General features: G+C 37.7%; 1 protein-coding gene and 1 long non-coding RNA gene across 2 annotated transcripts in view; both read right to left on the reverse strand.

Annotated features, from left to right (window-relative positions):
* LOC124417955 overlaps window positions 1–24,193 on the reverse strand; it is a 33,605-nt gene extending 9,412 nt beyond the window's left edge. The window contains exons 1-2 of the long non-coding RNA XR_006939088.1: window positions 24,154–24,193; window positions 4,189–4,344 (exon numbers count right to left, since the gene is read on the reverse strand). This is a non-coding gene — a long non-coding RNA (uncharacterized LOC124417955). The remainder of the gene's footprint in view (window positions 1–4,188; window positions 4,345–24,153) is intronic.
* Window positions 1–25,149, reverse strand: part of LOC124417941 (translation initiation factor IF-2-like) — a 62,477-nt gene that overhangs the window by 34,621 nt on the left and 2,707 nt on the right. The gene's annotated exons all lie outside the window — the stretch shown is intronic.

Here is a 25,149-nt window from a genome sequence, read left to right on the forward strand (position 1 = left end):
TGCTCACTACAGACTGGATCCTGCCACTTGCACATGCTAGCAATTTCCATGGTATCAAATATGATGGCAGACTACATGACTGAGCCACTATCATTTCATTCAAAAAAAGTCCCTGTATGTAGAAACCAGCTGCAAAAGATGTTTACTGGATGCTTTTCAGTAGGGCGTATTAGGCCAAGGTTTTAAAGTTATAAAATAAATTAAACCTCACAGTCTCAGATGAACACAAGTCTGACATTTTAACAAGTAATATTCAGCCACAGGCCTCCTAAAATAGACTGAATATCAACTTGCTTACAACGTGCCTTATGGAAGAGTTTTCTAAGCTGTAGGCTCTGCAGACCTTAAGCAGCCTGTTAAGATCTGCACAACAGATCAAAAAGTGTAACATTTTGACTATCTCAGTTTGTCCTCTATGCTTATTTTCTTATTGCACTTCCCATACTTCAGTTTAAATAACAGAATTTACAAGTTTGCAGCTTTCAACAGCTGCAGTTGCTCGGCTTCTTAATTCTTTATATGAACATATTATCTTCCTCCCGCAGTAGATTCTGAAGTTTCCAACATCATAAATTATCTGCCATTATATGTTCACATGCAGATATGAGTAAATATTTAGGATTCAGATCAGAATGGTGCAATTATTATAATATTTGTTAAGATTATCTCCATATTCTTTCTTTCAGGGCAATATTCTTCATTAACAGGACATGTTCATCCCCCATAAGATATCTCTAGTAGGGAAACTTAGAATCACAGAACCATGGAATGACAGAATGGTTGGGCTGGAAGGGACCTTAAAGCCCATCGGCTTCCAATCCGTACCATGGGCCATCTGCCCCCTTCCTCTACCCCCTTTCCCTGCCCTGAGGCCCACCCAGCCTGGCCTTGAGCACCTCTAGGGATGGGCACTCATAGCTCTGTGGGCAGCAGTGCCAGCGCCTCACCGCCCTCTGAGTATAAAGAATTTCCCCCTAACATCTAACCATCGTGTGAATTTCCTTACATGTACATCAGACATTCAACAAAAAACTAAATATTTTTCCAATCAATTCTGTGTCCATCCATTCCTTCCTTAAAATGGCATTGCCAACCTCCCTCTCATTCTGTTCAGATCAGGCCCATCTTTTCTGCCTGGGTCCTGAAGGTTATATTATGCCTAAGTGTGTATAAAACACATTTATTTGCATGTTTACACAAATACTCATGCTATTTCTTCTGAAAATCTATTCCACATCTAGCAAATTTTATATTTAATTTTAACCCTTTTTTCATTTTTTATGCATCTGCTTACTTGTTGCATCCAGCTCAACGCTTACCTTGCCCAACTTTAAGAATTTACACTTTCATTTTACGTGCCGATATTGTACAAACATATACTTGACTCTTTGCCCCTGCTACAGCTGTCACCTTTCCCTTCCATGTACCGAGCTCACTGGCCCTGGCCTCAAGCAGCAGAGACTGCAGAGGATGACAAGGGATTTATAAGTCACCAGCTTTTACCAGCAGGAAGAAGGAAAAGCAGAGTAAGCTCCTCCCTCTTGCCATTGCAGCCTGCCCAGCTCTGGAAGCCTCAGATTCCTGGTGCAATGCTATTGAGAGGGTTTATGCTTTTGCACACTGCTGCTATTTCCTGCAGTTGCCATGCAGCAGGGAAGCACTGGGTGCACAAGTTTCTCTGCCTACCCTTTGACGAAAGACTCTGTACTGCCCTTCTGCATATACAGACCAGTTTTTCCACAACGTATATTCAGGGACCTGAGGACTAAATATAGAAGTGAGCTCAAGTGAAGAAATTTGGACAAAGATCAGAAGACTCTTATCTGCCTGACACTTCATTTTATACAATCTTTCTGTAGTAAGCACTTTTTTTCTGGGCTGATGTACCTCCTTTCCTAGCAGTACTCAGGTTAAGAACTCCTGTAAATTCCAGTTTGTTCTCAAGTTTGTGTTAACCAAGAGTTCTTGGAACAATATGAATGCTTTGTATTTTTGGCACACATTATGTCTTTTGCACCTGCAAAAGGCTAATTTACACAAGGATTCAGTCAACCAAAAAAGACTAAATATTGTTAGCCCCATACCTACCCCGATGATACAGAAGTCAGCAGAAATATCCTGCCAACTTGGAGATTCAACAGTCAACCTTTCCATTTCCACAGAGAGATGATAAGTCAAAAATTTCCTCTATTGCAATATTGTTTATCTATGGGTTTTCATCAGTAATATTCTGCAATAAGTACTTTGTTACTATTACTGCACTATGAATCTGAACAGAATGAAATTGATCTCTTAGTTCATTTGAGTTAGTGTTGCTTATGAGCAGCTGCACTATTTTAAACAAGCCAAATACCAGTAGCTAGAAGTGACTTTGTGACCTACAGAAAACAAATAGAATCCTGCGTAAGTCATTGTCTTTGCAGAGTAATCTCTCCTTTATGTAATACTAATCTTATTGTCCTGGCACCTAATTGAAAAGAGTGTTTTTGAAAACTGTTTCAAACTCAAAGCTCCGAAAAGGAATTTCATAAACTAAAGTCTAGCTTCTGTTTTCATTGAACCACTCTATAATTGATTTTCTCATATAATAAGATTTCCAGCAGTGAAGGGCCATGTCCTTTTTCAAAACGTTCTTTTATCCTATGAGGGTAATGCAATATTCAGAACTAAATCTGGTTTTAATTTCTGTAATTCCTCATTACTTTTACAATAGCAAAAACTTCCTGATCTATAACTTCACAAGGAACAAGGGAGACTGAAGTACAGATCTGGATTCAAATTTTGTGTCTGGAGTCAATGATAAATATCAAAAGAACTGAATCTGTCAGTTATTTTGAAAATGTGAGCTAGCAACAGATTTACTTAAAAAGAAGGGACAGCTTTATTGATTCTACCAAAATCCAGGAGCCACTTCACTTTACTATTGGCTAAGCTATTTTATTCTTTCCAGCTGGCTAATTAGATGGAGTAGAAAGGCACTACAGAGGGACCTGGATAGACTGAATTAATGGGCCAAGGTAAACTGTATGAGTTTCAATAGGGCCAAGTGTTGGGTCCTGCATTTTGGTCACAACAACCCCAGGCAACCTTACAGGCTTGGAGAAGAGTAGCTGGAAAGCTGCCTGATGGAAAGGGACCTTGGTGTACTGATGGACAGTTGGCTGAATATGAGCCAGTAGTGTGCCCAGGTGGTCAAGAAGGCCAATGGCATCCTGGCTTGTATCAGGAATGGTGTGAGCAGGACTAGGGAAGTAATCCTGCCCCTGTACTCAGCACTGGTGAGGCCTCACCTCGAGTACTGTGTTTAGTTTTGGGCACCTCAATACAGAAAGGACATTGAGGTGCTGGAGCAGGTCCAAAGAAGGGCAACAAGCTGGTGAAGGGCCTGGAGAGTATGCCCTATGATGAGCAACTGAAGGAACTGGGGCTGTTTAGTATGGGGAAGAAGAGGCTGAGGGGAGACCTTATTGATCTCTTCAACTACCTGAAAGGTGCTTACAGTGAGAGTGGGGTTGGTCTCTTCTCACTGGTGATAGGTGACACGATGAGGGGAAATGGCACCAGGGGAGGTTTAGGTTGGATATCAGGAAAAATTTCTTTACAGAAAGGGTGGTTAAGCACTGGAATAGGCTCCCCAGGGAGGTGGTTGAGTCACCATCCCTGAATGTGTTGAAAACCATTAGGATGTGGTGCTCAGGGACATGATTTAACAGTGGGTTGTTAGAGTTAGGGTAGTATGGTTAGGTTGTGGTTGGACTTGATGATCTTGAAGGTCTTTTCCAAACTGTGCTATTCTATGATTATATGATTTCTAGACTTTTCCCTTCATAGCATGGGCTAAAGAAACAGGATTACAGAAATAAAATTAAAATTTAGATTACCATCTTTTACACTTAGCATTTATCACAAAGATAAAATGACTTCTGAACAATTTAGCAATCTAAGAACCTATTCCTCATAAAAGAAGGTAGGCTCTCAATTCCCAGCATACACCACAGGTGTTGAATACATTACAGCCCTATAAGAGGGACCATTTTTGAGCTCTGTAGCAGTCAGCTCCAAGCAGAGTATGAGACAACACGTTAGTAGAAAGGAGAAGAAAAAGGAAAGAACCTTGCAGCAGAAGCGCAATGTACTCAGAAGGGTACACTGGTCATAACAACTCAGCTAATCAACAGTCTAACCTACCTCCTGCTACGCTGACATTGTGCTTCAGTTGATAATGCAACTTCTCAGAACCACTGTGTTTCAGAACAAGTTGTACTTGGCAAATGGCCATGGTGCTGAGCGATCCTTCTCCTGTGGGATTCCAGAGCTTCCACAAACAAAACAGGTCACTTTCCACTAACGTGACATAAAAGAAAGAGATTGAAAATGTCAGTATTGACACTGGATGCCTGCTGAAATCAGTATGCAGAACCAAGCACTGTTTACAATGTGGATACCTTAAAGGGAAATCACACTCTTCCCCCACCCAACTTGGGCTCTCTCGCACACAAACACACTGCCACACCAAACAGCTGGCTGAAGAGAGTCAGAAAAGAATGCCCACAAATTGATGAATTTGAACTATTGCTAACAAGTGCACATCTGCTTGAAAGCAAAGCGTTATGCCTCGTTCTGCCAGTTGGTGCTATTGGAAGGAGAGCACATATAGATCACAACAGGCACATGGGATATTTCTCAGCCTTCTTTAAAACCGATCAGTGAAAACACCTTTTGCAACATCCTGTACCTTTGAAGGACTTTCTCTGTTGAGGGCTTTTTTTGCACTTTAAAGATATTTGATGAATAGAAATCATAGCGTTTTGCTCATAAATTAGTGCTGTGTGGATATATATATATTTTTTGCATATGTTTGTAGAGTAGGTAATGCTTTAAAGTTTACTCTTTAAACTTTAATGCAGTTAAAAGACACTTGAGCAAATGCTGAAGAAAGACCTTTTTTCTTTGCCAACCGGGTTGATCTCAATGCAACTTTCAAATCACACAAGGAAAACCAGTACTTGAAGAAAACCAAATGTTATGTGTGGATAAGTAGAATGACACACTTGCAAAAACAATGTTCTTTCTAATGTTAGAAAACAGGCTCACTAAAATATAAAATGGCATATGGAACATTGTTAAAATGCTACGGGAACCAACCCATCAGTGTTACTGTTGATATGGTTCAGATTATGCCAGAAAAGAGGGTATGTCAAAACACACAGGGGACTATTCATTTAGCTTTAGCAGGATTACAGCTGTCTTGATTTCTCTCCCACAGATCTACTGTGTTTATACCAAGGGCAGTGGATTCTCAGAAAAAAACACATCAGGAGAACACAAGCAATTTACACAATTGCAGATCTAACCCACAGAATCCAGGAAAAGAATAAATAATTAAATCAGGATGGTTTGCTTCCTAAACAGACTTCTGAATGGTCTGCTGAGGCTTTTCCTGTTTCAGTAGAGGGTACTGCTATATGAATGTCAATAGTATTTCAATCATACACCATCTTGTGTATCCCAATATTTTTACATTAACAAGCAACTCGTTTCACAGTAAATCTGTGAAAAGATGTTAGGAAACAAAGGAGAGAGAACATAAATTGATTAGCCAGTCTGCTTGTTTGGATTCTTTACAATTTTCATGTATGTCATGCTTCTGCAGCCTCATTGTATGGCTTCAGCAAAAGCTGGCTTGCTACTGACAGCTTATACAGTTTGTTTATTTGTACCCACTTGTGTTAGTACTGGAGCTGGCTGCCTACCAATTTCCCTGTCTCCATGGATTATCTTCTCTATTATCATAGATATTCTGGAGCCTGGTGGCAACCGGATACTAGAATAAAACTAGAGTTCTATATGGAATCCTTACAGTAGATTTAGAATTTTAATCAAAATTTCTTCTATTGCGGACATGGGATTCCAAACCAATTAATATTTAATCACAATCACTTCTATTTTGGAACCAATAATAGAAACTTGTATCAGCTATTTTTAGTGGAATGTTGGTCTTAAAAATCTGTTTCTGTGAAAAAGCACTATTCAATCTATAACTAAAAAACTACATCTGTGCTTAAATATGGTCTGAAATCACAGTCATAGTAAGGCTAAAATTTGATTCTCTGTTGCTTTTCTATTGCTGAGTTTTTGAAACCCCTATTATGTTGGCCTGACTATGTGTGTTTCATAAACATAAAAAAAACAAAAAACAAAAAAAATAGGATTAACTGAAGCTAACTCTCGCTTCACTTGGAGTCACGTGGAGAACAGAAGGGACAATGGGTACAGGTTGCACTGGGAGAAGTACCATCTCGATTTAACAAAGAATTATTTTTGCTTTCAGGATGCAATTGGACAGAGTGACAGACAACCTCATCTAGGCTCCTTTGTCCCAGGAAAAGTTGAACCTGATAATCTTTTGAGGTCCCTTCCAATCTGGGCTGTTCTATGATTCTGTAGTTATTTATTATACTTTAATTACTGTAACTGCAACAGCTTGATTCAGTTTATCCTGCGGATATAAGGATGGAAAGTTTGATTAATGCTTCTTTTCCTAACTGCAGTCTAATTCCCTCCCAGCCCAAGAAACCAAAGTCTCTGAAAAGCCCTGTCTTTCACAAATATGCAAAACCTCCTCAGAAATCTGAGTAAATAATCAGGTGGCTAGCATGCAATGAGCTACATGGAATTACAACTACAAAACCCACCGGGACAACCAATCATTGATTTTACCTCTGTCCTTCAGCCATCCATTCATTCAAGTGAGGATCTTCCCCTCGTAATCTCCAACAGTTTTAGTTGTGTAGGAACTATTGGTAGGTGTGAATTTTTGTTGGCTTTTGGAAATTAAAGGAGACTGCAGTGCTTGATTGTGGGTTTTTTTTTCCCCCCATTCATCTGCTCTGCAACTTTTTTAGAGATTCCAACAGGTTTGTGCCAAAGCTGGGTTGACTTGCACCAAATAGGTAATATTTATTCCTGTGTGCACTTACTGTACTCTTTCAGTAGTTTCTACCAATTTGCCTTTTGTAGGTTTCAGTACTGTAGGATTACTATGCTTAGAGAGGGAAACATGATCTGTACTTTCTTTTGCATATCATGAACAGATATTTCCAAGACAAACTTTCATTTGGCTGTAACTATTGCATATCAGTTGGCAGCTGGGCTCTTGCGTAAGTCACTGCTGTGTACTTCAATAGGAGATGAATGATCTGAATTAAATAACATCTTTGGAAAAAAAGAAAAGCCTTAAAATGAGCACATATAATCTAATTAGTATATTTTCTACCTCTTTTATTATCCAATCTTGCTCAGTTACAAATCATATAGTTTAATGAAACCAGTGTCTCACCGTCAAGTGGGCAGGGCATTTCTGACCTGTGGACTGAAGCACAGCATGGAAATATCCAAACCTGTTTTAAGGGAATAGTTCAGGTGCCAAAAGCAATCTAACCGAGGTGTCAGGGAATTCAGCGTTAAGCAATTCACCAAACAGAACCCTACCCTTGTTCAAGATGACTCAAGTCACCCATTATAACAATAACTCAGGAATGCTGGGCAGTTTACCACGAATCTATCACACTCTTAGATCTAATAACAACATATTAACACATTATTCAGATTTTCTGAAGCCAAAGGTTTGCCCACAGTAGAATGCAGGGCACTGCATAAATACCTGCTACTACCTATGCCATACTCAATCCGGAGGTTACAGTGAATGTTTACACAGCACAATGTTGGGCAAAGTTGTGCAGCTATTTTGCAAAGGCTGTTAATCTAGTAAGTCTGAGCAGTGCTCTGCTAACTTAGTTAGACTGCTTCTAGGACCTGAGCTCTGTATGCACTACACAGCACCCAGTAAACATTCCTGAGACCCTCTGTTTACTCATGGCTCAGGCATGGCAAGCATAACAGTCAGGTAAACTTCTCAAATCACCACGTATACCCTAAGGCCCTTCTGGGGAAATATTTCTGTTGGTGAGAAGACAAACCAAGGCTTTAAATTCTCTCAGTATTAGCTTCTCTGCTGAGACTCCTGGCTACTTTTTAAAGAAGAGCAAGCAGTGATGTGTACAGACTGAGGGGCAGCCTAATGTTACAGCCAGACTTACAGCTAGCTTGTGCCAAAAAGGATCCATCCCTCCCTGTCAGCTCCTGCCTCCACATTCCCAGTCTCTTTCCTGTCATGAAATAGGACTGTAAAGCTCTTAGTTTCTTTCCAATTTCCTGCTATAGAAGTTAAACCTTTTGCTTGTGTCTTACAACTCCAGTGCTTACCAAGTATAAAGTCTTGCTCAGTCTCTGCTGCTATATCAAAAGAGAATCTTCTGGCCAGCAAATCTGTGTAATCTAAGCCTAGCCTTGCTTCATAAATGTTAATTTATTTTTACCAGAAACCACATTCATCTCCCTTGGGGAAAACCTTTTTCTAATTATGCACTAAAGTCCTTTGTTCCCATTTCCTTTCTTATAGCACTTACATCTTTCCATGGTTAAAGATGCTACAATTGTATGTAGAAAATTGTATAGGGAAAGTTCACAGTGTAAACAGGAGATAGAAACTGCATATTTGCAAAGTAAGCCTTTGCAGATTTTAGTTAGCTTTGCTTCTTAGTTTTTAGAGTAATCTTGGTTGGTTTTGGTCTTCTTGTTGCTGCTGTTGTTGCTTTTTTAAATAATAGCTTATTGTTTGTAGAGAAAGGATTTCCCTGCTTGACAAAGTCACCAGTAATAATTCAAAGTAAAAATTATTCCAAGTTAGGAAACAGAACTGAAAGGAGCATTATACCCTGTTTAATGTCTGCAAGATGAGCATAAATTCAGTACACAATGATCGGAGATTGTAAGCCTGCTGTCCTAATGGTATTCAGATGTACATACAGAACTGAATACAAGGTACGCTGCTCCCATAGACCGTATTTCTAGATTAAAACTGAAAGGAATCACAGACCCAGTACCTCATCTGGCCTTTGGAGTGCACTGCATCTTTGTCTTGTACCAACAAGCGATGAGGCACTGAGGAATGTGATTGTTATTTTAACTGTGGTAGGACACTAACAGACAGACAAAAGGTTTTCAGTGTTTCTGTTCCATAAAGCCAAGCCTGCACTTGTGAGAGGGTCTTGTTGTTTTTCAGTCTCTCAAGCCTAACTCACAGAATGTTATCCTTGGTTCAGGCAGCATAGCTTTACTGATGAAAAGTCATTCCTGTCACTTGAGAATCTAAATCAGACTTGTACTTAAATTTTTGTCAAGTTTCATTTGTGTATTCTATTCACAATAAAAAAAATCCCATAGAGGTTTCTTTGAGAGAAATGGAGAAGTTTTGTTGGGTCTTGCAGTCTGGTTTCGGTAACAAATAAAAACAGTGTATTCCTCTAAGGAAGTATTGATATGAATCATTCTGTTTAAGAAAAGATGTATTAGAAGGGAATGAATCATTGTTTACGCAGTATTTCAGCGTACTATAGGTACAAGTATTATTCATCCAGATGTGTAGGTACTTCACTAACTCTAGCCATGGACACATTTTCCTTCTGGAATTTAACTGCCTTCCACACATACTGATACAACCAAAACCATTGCAAGCAAAGCAGTCTGTCTGGCATTATCAAGCGCATGCACCTATTCTCCTGCTAGGCTACCCACACAGACCAAAAGCACCCAAACTACACATCACTGATTCCAGTTAACACTTAGGTGAGAGATCATAAAATACAGAATTAGAACTGATGTAGAATGAAGAATTGCGACTGACTATTCAATACATATTAGGCCTTGTAAATAAAGAGACTGATTTATTTAGTCCTACTACCAGTGCTAAATTCACATGGAAGCAAAAGAAAGCCTGAATTCCATGCTCTGGAATCATAAGAACTTCGTGGATAAATGTTATTTTCCATTTCTAGAAAAGACGTGTAAGAAAAAGAGTTATCAGGATCATTTCTTTCTTCCCTTGTGATTTCAATTAATGATACATATATTCATAAACTGTTTTCACTTTCAAAACTGAAAACACAGCACTAACACTTTAGTTACAAGCAAAGATTTTTGCAAGGGAAAAGGGAAATAATATTTTAAGAAACGTTTCTTGACTTAGAACAGTGTTATTTACAAGTAATTAAAAAAAATAGCCTATTAAAATACCATTAAAAACGTTTAGTTTAAATTCAGTTGCACATTTTCATGGTAAACATTGTTTGCCTCTATAATAGAATAAATAATACCTATTAAGTCAGTAAGTTACATAAGAAGGGAAACAATTTCATGCCAATAGGATGGAAGATTGACAATAGTATATTATTGTAATTGTATCCTCTTCCTGCAAAAAGTTCAGTTTCCCCTTACAGTAGACATGGATGTTTTGTACTTCATCAATTATAAAATTCACAGTACAGCAATTTTTTCATGTTGATGATTCAGTGCAAGATAAATACAAACTACAAAATACCTATCTTCTCTATCAGTTGCAATAAATTACTTGTACTTAGTTCAGTATCAGGCAAATAGTGCTTTGATACAGCTAACAGACTTGAAAAATCTAGGCCGTATTTCAGGATTCTGGAGGGATTGATCCTATGACCCTGTATAAGCTGAGCATCGTACACCTCATGAAATGGACTTAAGGTACATGCTGCGTTCTCCATGCATCCACAGCAGCCGAGATGGGATCCCCCTAACAGAAAACATGCACACTTTCACCAAATCAGCATTGTCTATGTTTGCAGAGTATCTAAAATGAAATTAGAAATCACGACTTATTTGTTTAGTTCACCTGTTTATATCAACCTTAGTTTAGTTTCTAGCTTACAGCTGACTTTATATTGATTTTGGTTGATCTTAGTTTAACTATTTTTGTTAATTGTCTACAGAATATTAGTTCCATGACTGCAACTGGCTGCATTCCAACCCAATGTATTGACTCATGAACTCAGTGCCCCTCTGTCATTCATTTAAAACCTTGTTTTTGTGTGTGAGTCAAAAGCAAAGGATTCTCTTAAACAATAAATTTCTGAAGTCTCATTCTTGGGTGTCAGCTAATCATCAGTGAACTCCTTGCAAATATTTAAAAAACAAGCCAGAACAGTTGTGTTGAATCACCAGTGCACTCTACCACCTTTTGGTCATGTAACGTACACAAGAGTTTGTCTCAGTAAGGGTGCTACCCAAGAGCCAAATTCTCACCCTTTCTGTCAATCCAGAGGCTGTATTCAATATTTTAGAATTTACAGAAATGTATTAAGTCTTTGGCGCCCACACTTGCTTCAGCTTGTACAGGCAGGCTCTAGCACCCTACATTCCCTCCAAATGAAGTCCTGAACATATGGGAACAGAGAAAAATAGTGACAACTTACCTTCTTGGTAAACTTCTAATATTTATTCTAAATGAGTTGTCTTAAAATGCCATTTTTGAAGATTTCATCAATTTTATTAAGCACTGATTGTTATATATGCACAAGCAAAATTTCAATTTGTACAGACATCATAACCCATTATTTTAGCATTCTATAGATTTAACAGCAAGCCTGAAAATTCATCAGGAGGTATGGAAATAAAACGCACCAACTCTTGCATGAGCATTTACACAAGCAAATTCAGATTGCATACATCCATGGGCATAAAATAATTAAAAAAAAATTAAAAAATACTTGTGAAAAATACCGTCCCTAGCAGAGGGTCAATAGGGGAGGCTTTCCCTATTGTATTTTGAATCAGAATGTTACAGTCTTTGTTACCTGATCTTCAATTCTGAACAAAGTTATTTCTGAGTTTTTGCTAAGCAACTTTAGATACCACTGGCTTTCAATTCTTTGATATCCCAACTAGCTGCAGTTTGTCAAATGATTCTACAGGAAATATTTCTGGATCATCAGTAAATCACTTCACGCAGAACTGTATTTTCAGGAAAAATATCAAAGTTCAGAGATGGAGCAAATGACATACTGACAGAAACATCACATTCTAAAGATACAAATACTGTAATTGAGTGTAATTATAAATTGTACAACCTTTCCTGTCTTCAGTGGTCTTACTGTCTACAAAGGTGCTCCAGAATTTGTTCAAAGCCAAGAACAGAACTTTGTTTCAGAGAAAAGGGGAATGAAGTAGCCATATTTTCTGACATACCATAACTTCTTTTTTTTTGCAGTGAAAGCACACTTTGCCTCCCTTCCTGCTCTTAGAATTATGAGAGTTCTCTTTCCATAGCGTGCAGAAGGAAAAATCAACTAACATGCGCAAGTGCAGGACTCCATCTTAATCTCTCATTTTAGGCTGTACCCACTTCTAAAGTAGCAGTGCTTGTGCCACTCAGTGTTTGTTCAGCAGCAGTTCTAGGGGCAATATTTTCATAATGGTTTGAAGACACAAATATTTTATTTACTTTGTGAATAGTAAAAACACACCTTAATTTGGACAAATAATCAAGCACATTTACCAAAGAATTTTTTTTTCCCCCCAAGAAGTTTGAGGACAGATACAATTAATCACATATTTTAGCTTTGCTTGGGCAAATGCAAGCAGGCTTTAGCAATTTCCCTTGTAATCTGTACTTACTCATCACTGCAACACAGTTTTTAAATTTGTTTTACGTATTTGTTTTGTGTGGACAATATAATGATAGGGTGGTTTGGACTGGAAAGACCATACAGATCATCCAGTTCAAAACCATGCACAGTGACACCTCCCACTTGATCAGGCTGCAAAGGACCTTGAGCACTTCCAGTGATGAGGCATCCACAGCTTCTCTAGGCAGTCTGTTCTTCTGCCTCACCACCCTCACAGTCAAGTAAATAAACACGTACTTCTTTTGGCAAATTTTCCTTCCATCGTTTTTTCCTTTTATTTATAATTAAAAATACAGGAGTGACTAAGAAATAAGATGAAGAAACTAATGATGATCATGTACACCTGATGTATGCTGAAGTTAAAAAAAAAATCTAGAGCAATGAATAACCGAAGTATATTTATATTATCAGCCCACTGTTGGGGTTTGCATGTTCTTCATTGTTGTTATCAGGATACTGATGTAAACAAAAGACAAAATGCTTTCCTACATGTAATGCTACAAATATAGTTTAAGCCCAACCACTGAATGAATGTGGCATCCAGTTCTAACAGTATCCTTAACACCATAGCAGGCATGACTTCAGTACTGACTCAGCTATAAATGATGAAATCTATTAGAGCTCTGACATCCTTTCTTGTGTGAGAAAAATCCATTGTACTACATCTCCCATTCAAGTACAGACGTGGCCCAACTCCGTTTTGTTTCTGAGATATTACATGATTCTACCTCAAGCACAAAAGCAGTTCAACTAACATGCTTACTGGCTTTTCTAACGTTAAAGTGATTAACATGTTGCCTCTTGCTAATTTTGTGACTCAAATTAGACATTCAACATTGCTCATTTCCAGAGTTATTTACTTTTTTTCCCCACTGTTACTGCAAAAGCAATTGCTTAAAATGGGACACTGAGATACCACTTCTAAAAATGTGTAACGAAATATTTTTAAGTTACCGAAATCTAGTAATAGATGTGTAATAAACAAAATCGCCAACTCAAGCCTTATAATGTATTCAGTAATAGTGCTGATTTTCTAATGAAAAAAGATCTACTGACTTATATGCCTATAATTCCTATCAAGCGTCTTTTCTGTTCTGCAATATTTGTTCCCTAGTGACGGTACCTCGTGTGTGGACACTGGACAATGTTGAAGAGTCATGCTAGCAGACCTGAACTCACGCTGTTGGCATTCTATACTGAAGTAAAGCAGCTCTAGACAAAGAAAATGCAAAGGCTAACTAGCCGTGCTGAATGCTTGGACTTCTTAGTCTGAGAATGCTATTATGGCAACATAGCTGTACAGCTTTTGGATATCCCAAAGGGTTTGTAAGGTCTGTGACAGCATGTTAACATAACGTACAGCTTTGAGTCACAGGCAATTCATTGGCTATCTTGGGCTATGAGCAGAAAATCTTAGGTTGGTCTGCACAGACATGTCCATACCCATTCTAGTAAAGATTTCAAAATGGTTATAATATATTTTATGATCTTCAAATAAATATGTAGGGCCAAATACTACTCATAGTTATACAAGAACTGTCAGGAGTAACTCATTTCCATATTTACTTTGCAGATCATTAACTTCAAGTTCGTTTCTCCAAATTTACACCAGTGCCCCTGAAAGCAGGATCTGCTCCTATAACTTGGAGGTGATAGAAGCAACCAGCCATCCATCTCAGAAGATATTCCAGCTCAGCTGGTATTAATATTTACCCTTTAGGCATTAGGTGTCACCATAAAGACAGAGGAACGTGCAGCTTTAACACAGAAAGATTTGCTGTAAAACACAGGATTAATGTTACTGAAGTTCAGCATTTGAAGAACTGATTAAGGGTGGCTATGATATTTTAATGATTTGTCTGTTCTTGACACATCTCCCTTACCTCTCCCTCCCACATACTAACTCCATCAGTTCCAGTTTTAATCTTGATTGTAGTCTTGGCACTGGACAAGTGATTGCTCTCACTGTGTGTTTTTAAATGGATAAGGAAAATTTAGTCTTATTCCCTATCTTTTTCCTTTCCTCATTTTACCTAACTGCTCAGATTCCACTTTTAAAATCCCTAGGAGACTATCAACTACCTTACACATCAGCAGCACTTTGATGTTAAATAGCATTACCAAGGTCATTCTGACAGAAGGATCAGGAGCAATCTGTTATGAAACCAAGTGCTCTGTTTAAATCTGTTTATTTCTGTTCTAAGTCTAGGCGCTTGGAGTTGTCATCATGACTCAGAGCAAAGTTGCAAAGCCCCAGTTCTACAATGAGATTAGTCATTTTGTTTTTTTGCACTGAGCTGTTCTGAGTCAGTTTCACATTGTTGCACAGGGAGTACCTGGGTACATCTACAAATGGTGCAGGTAACTCTAGTGCACATTTCTGGAAGAAAAGCAGTCTCTTTATACCTGAACAAAGAATTGACTAGACCTCAGTATCCCCAGGTAGGAAGTTGACTTTAGAATGAGAAATGATAACCATATCAATGTTGATTCACATGTTTTTCTTTATCCAAGAAGAAACTTAAGGGTTATTACTCTGATTTTTAATACACTGGGTATCCTAAACAATCTCTTGAGCTGTGCTCTTAAATCATTAACTACTTCAAGGATTATACATTTAGACACTAAAAGATTTAATAGATTTCTGGTACTTTCAATCCTTGGAAATGTGTCTTTCACTTTTTACATCTTGGTATAACATGATTTTAACAAAACTGAGAACTAGGTTTACACAATTAGGTCAGCTGCTTTACTTGATTGTACACAGTGATTCTACATATAGCATGATCCTGAACAAGTGACTCACTTGCGCAGACCTGCTTTTCATTCATTGTCTGGGCTATATTTTCTCTTTTTCATACATACATATATACAAATATGTATATAGTATGCAGCATAATACTACTTAATACAGGGCTGTAAGTCTCAAATTGTTTTCCATATTTCATCATAGATTAACAAAAGCTTACCTCTCTTTTTAGAGTAGCATTTGATGTATTTATACGTATATATGCAATGCATATTTAGGTATGGATAGGAAAGGAAGAAGGATGATGACCCAATCCACTTCTAAGTTACGACAAATTAACATTGCTCTCTCTAAGGCCATTTTGAGTTAATTCCACCCATGAGGCCTGAATTTGCTCCCCTCTCCTAACAGTATCTTACCTATCTTGTCATAAAGGCCAATCTATTTCTTTCTCCCTTCAGACCATTTGATGCATCCAAAATGCCTTCTGACTGTAGCATATAACAAAACAAGGACATGTTCATATCTTCATTCAAGCTTCAATATTAATGTTATTAAATTATTTTCCAGAGAAATATAGTGGCTAATTTAAAAGTTCATTTTCTGAAGAAAACAGCCTTCAAATGCCTGATCAGTGCACAAAGGACATGCAATGAATACAACTTCCTCAGCATACTTCTCTGCCACTTTTTCAGATCCTAACTTAACAATAAGCCCTTAAATATGTAAATATGAAAAAACAAAGGAGTATTATCTGTTGCACACATTCATTCTTTAAACTCATTTGTGTCATTTACATTCGTATCCTTGATTTTATTTTATAATCATCTAAATCACAAACAAAAATATAAACGCTTTAGCAATATATTCTATCACAGCTACTGCAGTTTCACAGTGGTATTTTGAGTCATGAATTCTATAAATCTATTTGGGACATTTATTTGTAAGACTGAATTAAATACAGTTTCATTACATCGTATAACATACAACACTTGTATGCTGAAGAGACTGACATCCAATGCCAGATTCACTTTGCAACATTTGAAAACAATTGAAACTTGGCACATAAACACTTAAATATGATGTAAGAAACTACAGAACAGTAGGTAAGATTTTGAGGTCGCCTTCTCAACACTACTCTTTTACAAACAGTCAGGACATGAGAAATGCATTGCTGTGAAGTAGAGCGTACACTTTACCATCAGGGCTTTTAGAAGTGGCACTTTATTTCAAAATACATCAAATGCTACTCTAAAAAGAGAGGTAAGCTTTTGTTAATCTATGATGAAATACGTAAAACAATTTCAGACTTACTGCCCTGTATTAAGTGTTATTATGCTGCATACTATATACATATACAGAGAAATAACACAACTGCCAACATTATGTAACAGAATATTCCACTACTGAAATAACAGAAGGGAAGCTTTGCAAGCCATTAAATGATTGATTTTTTTCACTGATACAACATATTTACATACACTTTTTCCTCTCCTCTACTCGCACTCAGAAATTGTTAAAAATAAATCAGGCTGTGGATATGCAGGAAAATTACCCTTTTCTCCAAGATGCATCGGTACCAAGAAGCACTGAATTAATCTTTGCTCGTATATTAAATCAAGTATAATACAAAAAAAATCATATTAAAGATGCTGCAGTTACCTAAAAAGGAACTGTAGGTAACACTTCTATTCAGAACTTCATTAACTATGGGTAATAATATTGTGGAAGTTCAGCAGACTGCTACTTGTTCACTGACCATATGGTACACCAATCACAGAGACACCAAAGATCAGATCTACCAGTTTTATTGTACCCTTCAAAGTGACTTTTAAGGTTCATATAAACATGGGCACACTGTAATGGTGATAATCATGATAAGGGTAATTTATTACTCTGTATTTCATTTTACACAAAGTGATAAAAAGTAAAGCTTGGCAAGCATAAAAGCTTAGCAGTAACATGACAGCCCTTACAGTAGAGTTTCAGGAGACAGAACAAATATTCAGCGACAGTCTTCCATTGCTACAGTTTATTGCAACATTTTTTTTTCTGGCTTTATCATCATCTACTGCATTTTATAACAAAGTTTTGTTTCTGTGAAAATGACTTGTGAATCTGTGAAAGCTCTTTCTGAAACAAGGGTAGGTGTAAGGATCACGCAGGATGGAATTCCAAGTCCCACACTTAAAACTGGATTGCACAATCTATATTCATGTTGGTGAGCAGCTATTTGCCCGAGCATTCCTACATGCTAGAATCAACCAATCGATATCTCCTTGTGTACTTCCTTTTGTACTGATAGGTGTGTAATTTGTCCCTTAAATATACGGTTCAGGTAAAATGCTCTTAAAATGTCACTATAAATGTAGAAGTATAACCGTCTGACACTGAAATGAGTATTTTCAAGATCTGCTACCCTATCTGCTTTATATTTTCTTCCTTCATTAGTGGGGGAGGAAAATAAATAGTACTCAGTGCAGACATCACATGTAATTGCTGTTGCTAGCAAGTTAGGAACTGTAAATGCTTGATTCTGATTAGATCACAAGAATGATTAACATCTTTAACCATTAAGAACAATGGACCTTTGCATTGCTGATCTAATGGTAGCAAATGAATACTTCAACTTCTATTATTTACAAGTAAACCACGGCTGATGTAAAAGATCTGCTGACTAAATCTGTTACAAGACAATGTAGAGTTTGATTAGCTGATCAGATTTGGTTATTACTACATTTTTTAATTCATCACACAGGAAGTAGTTATTTCTGTTGGCTTGTGTGTCAGTACAACTCATTTTTTGAAAATAATCACTAAGAACTCAGTTTTGTTTCATATTTTACTTGGTGATTACTGGTCTTGCTAGATCTGCCTCAAACGGGACTCAGTACTTTGAAGTCACATCAGTGTTTCTGATATATTCTCTTCACTGCAACAGATTTTGCTTCTAATTTATATTGGATAAGCGAGTGCCCAAGGAACAAGCATGAGTTTCAGATCTGGCAAGAGAGTAGAGTCCCACCAACAGATGAACAGTAAAGCAGATGCCTAACACACCAAGCATCAGCTGGAAGAAAAAGCTCCTTATGGAAGTTGCATGGTGCTCTTGCATTCTACTGTATTATCACACCATCCCTCCTGAAAGCAGCAGCATGAGCACTAACAAGCAAGCCTTGACGAAGCATTGTTTCCTTCCATGAACAAGGAAAGAAGCTCGGGGAAACTGGGTTGAAAGTAAACATACCCGTCATTTTCCTCCTTCCTGTGTCAGCAAACAGAGCTGACTGGACAGGAGAGAGGGAACGTGCTTCATCTGGCAAAGGGCCGACAGCATACTCCCCACTTGTGCAATGCTACAGCTCAGGGGAAATATGACTCAGACAGTCCTCTGAATCATAATTTCTTTTTGAGCTCCTTCTGAAGTGGTAAGGCTGTTTTGTCCCATTCCAAGAATGGGACAAGCAAAGCTTCCATCTTATCCTCAATTTTGAAATGTGTCAGGGAGATCAAAAGCACTAACTTTGCAAGGGACAGCAACACATGATTTTCTACTCACCATTACTTCACTCTGCAGTAATTAAAACAGTTATATTTTACAACAGTGGGAAAAAAAAGAAATCACCCACTGCTAACAAATTGAGACAGCAAAAACATTATCTGTGTTTTCTAAGATGTCTGCATTGTCCTGCTACATGGTTGAGATAATTACATACCATATATAGAGAACTGTATCAATTAGTCACCAAATAAGCACTAACAAAGATTGTGAACAATGCTACATAACTGTGCATTATAATTTAAAAGCTTTAGAATTTTAACTTCTGAAGATACAGGGAGGGAAATCATCTGCTAAAGATTATCAAATAACTCACTTAGAAACAATACTGCAATTCATTATGGATTAAAATAGGGCAGTAATTTACGGTATTGTAAACAATTAGATTTTAAATCCCATGTCAGAGGGCAGATTGTAATCAATCTAATTTATATTGTAAAAGCTTATACTTGTAAATATGTTTAATTATGACAAGTTGAGAGATTGAAACCATCCTTCTTTAGCTGCACCACAATGAGTCTTTGTTCTTCTGTTCCAGAGTCCCCTAAACAGGGAAAACATTGCTAAGCTTCCTAAATCATTTCCATTAAATATAATGAATAATTGTTTTTGTAATCAAGCACTACAGAAATACCTCAATTACCACTACGTTGCAGGCCATGACAGAAAAACAGGCTGATTCCTAAATGATGACGTAATTCCCAGCAACCTCTTTGAAACAATACTGAAAGCGTTCTGGAATAGGTTAAAACTCTACAGAGCTTAATGCTAACATGCAGTGCAGGACAGGAGAGTGCTGATTATCAGAAGGCACTTCCCACTTCAGATCACATTTGCATTGGCTTAAAAAGAGAAGATGGCCCTTCTGAACAACATCCAGTGCTATGTATACTATAAGTTCTTCTATCGATTCTGTTACACTGAAAAATGCCTCTTGCAGCTGTATTGCACTGCTATGAAGTCGCCTTTCTGTTAGTACAATATATTATTATTTGAAGCCCTACAACACTTTGGGGCATCTCCATCTCAGCAAATTCATGCAGCAACCAGGAAAAATTGATTTGACTGATTTCATATGCACTCTTCAACTTACATATATACATATATATACCTGTACACTCATATTACTTGATATTACAGGATACTACTGAATTTCAACAAAAACTTCTGTATTTTTAGATGTTCCCATAAAAATGATTTGATTAAAAAAAGGTTGAGTTACCCAACCCTAGTGGTAGTTCGTGGATCACTAAGAATAATCTGTTCCACAAATTGAATATTACTCAGAAATTACAGATCAAGGTTTCAGCTTTTCCATGCAAAGCTTTTTTTCTTCCTTCTCTCCAATGCATCATAGAAAAGACACAAGAGTTTGATTTGCCTTGTTTACTTTATATTTCTCTCTTCGAGGCTATGCGTATGCCTGAGATGTTCAACAGGTTGCTATCTTTGTTATCAAGCAGTACTGTACAACAGACACCACGCTGAGGTTACAAGTTCACATTATGTGCATTTCCGTGGTTTTACTTTACACTAACTTTAATTTAGCCCCACAGATTGAATCATTAGCAGCGGGAGTGCATTAAGGCTACCTCTACATTAACAAGAAATATAGAACAGTACAGCAGGATCTGCACAGCCAAGAACCAGTACTGAAAACTTGATGTCTACTGAACATGCATTTGGCAGTTTACCTGATAGCATGGAGTACATTAACCATGCTACTCCACAGCAGCTTCTGGTCTTATTTCATCAGCAAGTAATTCAGTGTACTCTGAGACTGTTCCAGATCACAAATCAAAACAAGATGATTACAATTAGGGACACATGAGCAATTAATTTTAAGTTCACTTAAAACAGTAATGTACAATGGCTCCAAAAATAATACCTCCTGTTTTATGATGCTGACCCATGATGTCAGAGACAGATGGTGGAATTATGATAGTGGAGGTTGAACCTTCCCACCAATATCCCAGTACATTTTGTTGTTGTGTGACAGACGGCAGCAGAGGAGCAGTCTGACATAATGGCATCTGACATGGAAGTGAGGATGAAGCAAAGAGGTGGGACTGAATTCCCCCATGCAGAAAAAATGGCACCCACTGCCATTCATCAACATTTATGGAGACCAAACAGTGGGTGTGAGCACAGTGAGGGGTGGGTGATACTTTTCAGCAACTGCGATAGTGGGGCACCTTTACTGGTGCAGCTGCTTATGAGTGAGGCATACAGGCTCTTGTTCATGGCTGCTAAGAATGCACAGCTAAAGTTGGTGACTATGTTGGAAAATAGCGTTTGAAGCTGAGATTTTGCTCAATCAAATGGTGTTTTTGTGCTCTTCACACCTGTTGTGGTTTCCATGGAAATAAATAAAGCCATTACTTTTGAAGTGATGTCCATCAATACATCCCAGTTATACTGCTGGAATACATCTTAAGATTCATCAAAAAAGGAATTCAGTACACATGCTCCAAGACTCCAAAAGCAATCTCTTAGTCCTAAAATCTGATGCAGATAAGGGCTCTGCAATCCAGGCAGACAACACTTCTGTTCTTTGTTCCACCTATGTTTCCTTGCAGAGCTCTACGAGCTTTACTATTACTTTACTTCTTTGTACAAGGCAGGCATTACATTTCAGAAGTCACATTTGTGAAGCAGAATGTCATCTACCAAAGCCTGTATCATTCCTTGCTCAAGAGAGCGAAAAAAAATATAGAAAAAGCACTTGCTTAAATACTTACTACCTTGCATGGGCTACCACCTGTAGTGAAATAAGATCATGCAAGAGAAGTATGCAAAGCCACTATCATCCTTTCCTGACACTGTATCAAAATGGCTTCATACCTTGAGGAGCAAAAGCACTCTCACTCTGTCTTTTCCACAGACTGAATGTTGTAGTTGCCATGAACTATTTATTGTCTGAAGAAGACTAAACTCTAAGCTAGCTCTTATACTGCAATGGAAATTGGCCACATTGCTAGAAAATACTAACAGTGAAGTTAAAGTATCTCATTGTGATAGCAGGTCCAGCATCTCTGTACATTAGTTATGCTGCCTCTGTATGAGAAGAGGAGGCATTTCTGAGCTGTCAGTCATAGATACTGTGCAAGAAAAATACCAGCCCAAATTCTCCAACAGAAAATTCAGACTCACTGAAGAACACAATGGGTGAGAGAAACAGCCTCTGCGTGGAAAAGGATTTACATGCCAGGATTCCTTCTTTAAAATATTTTCCCTTAAGTTAAATGACCTTTCCTCTTCTTAGAAGTACTTTTCTGAAGTTCAGGTGGTCTCCTGTTGCTCCATTACAAAACACCACAGCTCTAACTAAATCTGACTTCACTCCATTGCATTCATCAGAAAATACAATAAGTCTGAATTAAGACCTAGTCCATTAACAACAGTGCATTCCAATGTTTTTCTCAAATTGTTGTTCATATGCAATTAAAACATATGCCCTTATATAGTGAAGAATGATAATTCAGGCACAGTTAGGAGAGCCCACAAGAATTCAGAAACTAGTTTCTATGGCTAGCACTAGATTAAAAATTCCATGTCTTGCTGTACAGATGAGATACAGTCCTTTCACTCTCATATCAAGGACAGTTTCTGTCAATTAGAAAATAAAGTGTGGAAGCTAAGTAAAACTGCCACAACATAAAACTGCATGAGGAACAGTCAGTTCATTAAGCATAGCTGTCATTAAAACAAGTACATACACACTCATTCCCCGAGACAGATATTGCTGTAGAAATTCAGATTCAGACCAATCTGACCCCCAGCACACAAGTATTGATGCTCAGAGACTGCAGCTTTCATCAGAACACATAAATGTTTGCAAATGCATTCGTCTGTTGCATATTTGTATTTTCTACTTTCATAGCTAAAGTGACTTCCATCACGAGAGACACAAATGACTACCAACTTCATCAAATAAATGAAATTGAGAGCTAAATAGATCTTCTTTAACCTAAGGATTTTTAGGATAGTTGCAGAGATGGTATCATGCAGTATAATGCTGAAACTTCTCATTTATAAACTGTTTAGAGGACATTTAACTACACTTCCACTCTTTTTCAAAATCAAAGAATTAAAGACATGCTGTCTAACCCATACATAACATCTTTTCAGCAGATCACTGAACGCTCTTCCTTTATCAAAACAGTCTTGTATACTTACTAGGTGGCACTAACTATACCACCTTTATTTCCAGTTACATAAATGAATACCTTAAATTTCTATTCCACTCTTATTTTCCAAAGGCAATCTGTGAAACCAGTGAATAAACTCTGGTTGCTTAAGTATTTTCCCTGTCTTACTGAGCTGGACATACAGCCAACAACTGTATTTCAAAAAAGGACACATCTGTATTTCTCTCACTATACCAGCTGCATAATATTCTGCATTATCTCAAAGCTCTCATCAGTAAATAACCCAAACAGCAAATAGCAACTACCCATACATAGGAAAACAAATAGGCAGAATAATCTTACTATTCATTCCTGATCCAGTGAGAAAGCGTTTTGCAAACTTGAGCATATGCATTTGAAAAACAGCATTCTGTGGCTCTTTTCACTGCATGGTGTCACTATCCCCAATTACACAAAACAGTAAAGAAACGAAGTGTCTGAGCATTTTCTGTAGACAATTATGTGATAGGATTAGATAGATGGTGAAAGGAATATAATGGAACGAGTAAACAACCAGTTCTGCATTATCAGAGAGGTGCTGAGAACCCACAGCTCCCTCTAGATTAAACTGAGCACCTCTCTAATATGTTTGCCTTAAGTCTTTGTACCTAAAAATCTTAAAATCAAAACTAGACATTTTCATAAATCATAACAAATACAGGTTTGGTACCATATTAAACACAGCAAGGAAATCTGGGTGCAGGACTTATGATCTCATGTAATTTATGCCTAGAAAAATGAACATTCAGGGGACTCAATTCAGTGGATTCAACGTAGTTGTAGGGATAAGGGAGTCAAGGTTAGCTCTTACAATGACCTTTACATAACTCTTGATACCATACACAACACCTTAGGTTCACAATCACTAAAAGTGTTTATCTCTAAAATCACTCCATGAAGAAAGTGAGGAACTTTGATCTCTATTTAACAGCTGAAGAATTGAAGAAGATAAACAAAGAAAATTACCCAGGCTAATGCTATAATACAATGGAAAGTACAACAGCAAGGTAGCAAAGTCTTTGCCTACAAAAATGAGAACAAGCCCAAAGGCAACCGCCACAGACACAAAGGGGGGGAAAAAATAAAATAAAATCTACTTACCTTCAGAAGACTTCAGGCATACAGATATTGTCACCACAATACTCTTGCCTCCCTTGCCAACCCTTAAATGAGGTCTGGGAAGGGGTGGATCCTGGCTCCACCCCTTCCAATCACTCAGGTGCATTGCATACACCTGAGCTCCCCTGGTTGGCCCTGCCTTCCCACCAGGTACTCAATCGCTGCTTCAAGCTGTGACTCAGCATTTCTCTGCACCCGAGGATGTAGGGCAGAAATCTAAGAAAGCCTGAAGTTCCTGATCTGTGCTGTAAACAGGTGTTTTTGTCCTCAAGACATGGAGTAATACCGTTTCATTTTCTAATCTGACTGACATAGGGTGAACAGGAAAGTTTCCCTGTTTGCAGAATAACCCAGCTATAATCTATTAACTTAAAACCATTATTCCATTTGATTCCTTGAGTTTACTTTGCCTCTTGTATATATCACACTATGCCCGTGCTGAGAACAGAACTGCTAAGAAGTTAATGACAGCAGCCTACATAGGAACCATAGTGAGAAAATGAGACTTTTAAAGGAAGAGTTTGAGCCAGAAATATTTACTTATAAGAAAAGTTATGCTAATTTATTTTATGAACATGGTTCAAATATTTAATACGATGCTGGAAACGTATACAAATTTACAATTGCCAAAATAGCATAACACAAAAACCTGAAAGCTACAAAGCTTAGCTTTTACTCAATATTCTTTGTTACAGCGAGCTGATAAATACTTCTGCCGTACTGTTAACCTAGAATTCCACAGAGAATTTCCCTTCCATTTTATGCCATGTGCAATACTGAACTAAAATTATGTTTTCCTACTAATTTCTATTAATTTTTTGGCCATTTTTCAGGTTATTACTCTTGAAGGAGCAGCTTAAGATGTGCATAATACAGGCTGGTGATAAGCAGAAGTAATGAGCCACAAGTCATGCAACACTGTGTGCAAAACCATTCACCTTTCTACATTGTAACTGAATTAATAAGGTTGTCTCTGGA

The sequence above is a fragment of the Gallus gallus genome, chromosome 4 (assembly GCF_016699485.2).
Source record: "Gallus gallus isolate bGalGal1 chromosome 4, bGalGal1.mat.broiler.GRCg7b, whole genome shotgun sequence".
Classification (NCBI taxonomy): Eukaryota; Metazoa; Chordata; class Aves; order Galliformes; family Phasianidae; genus Gallus; species Gallus gallus.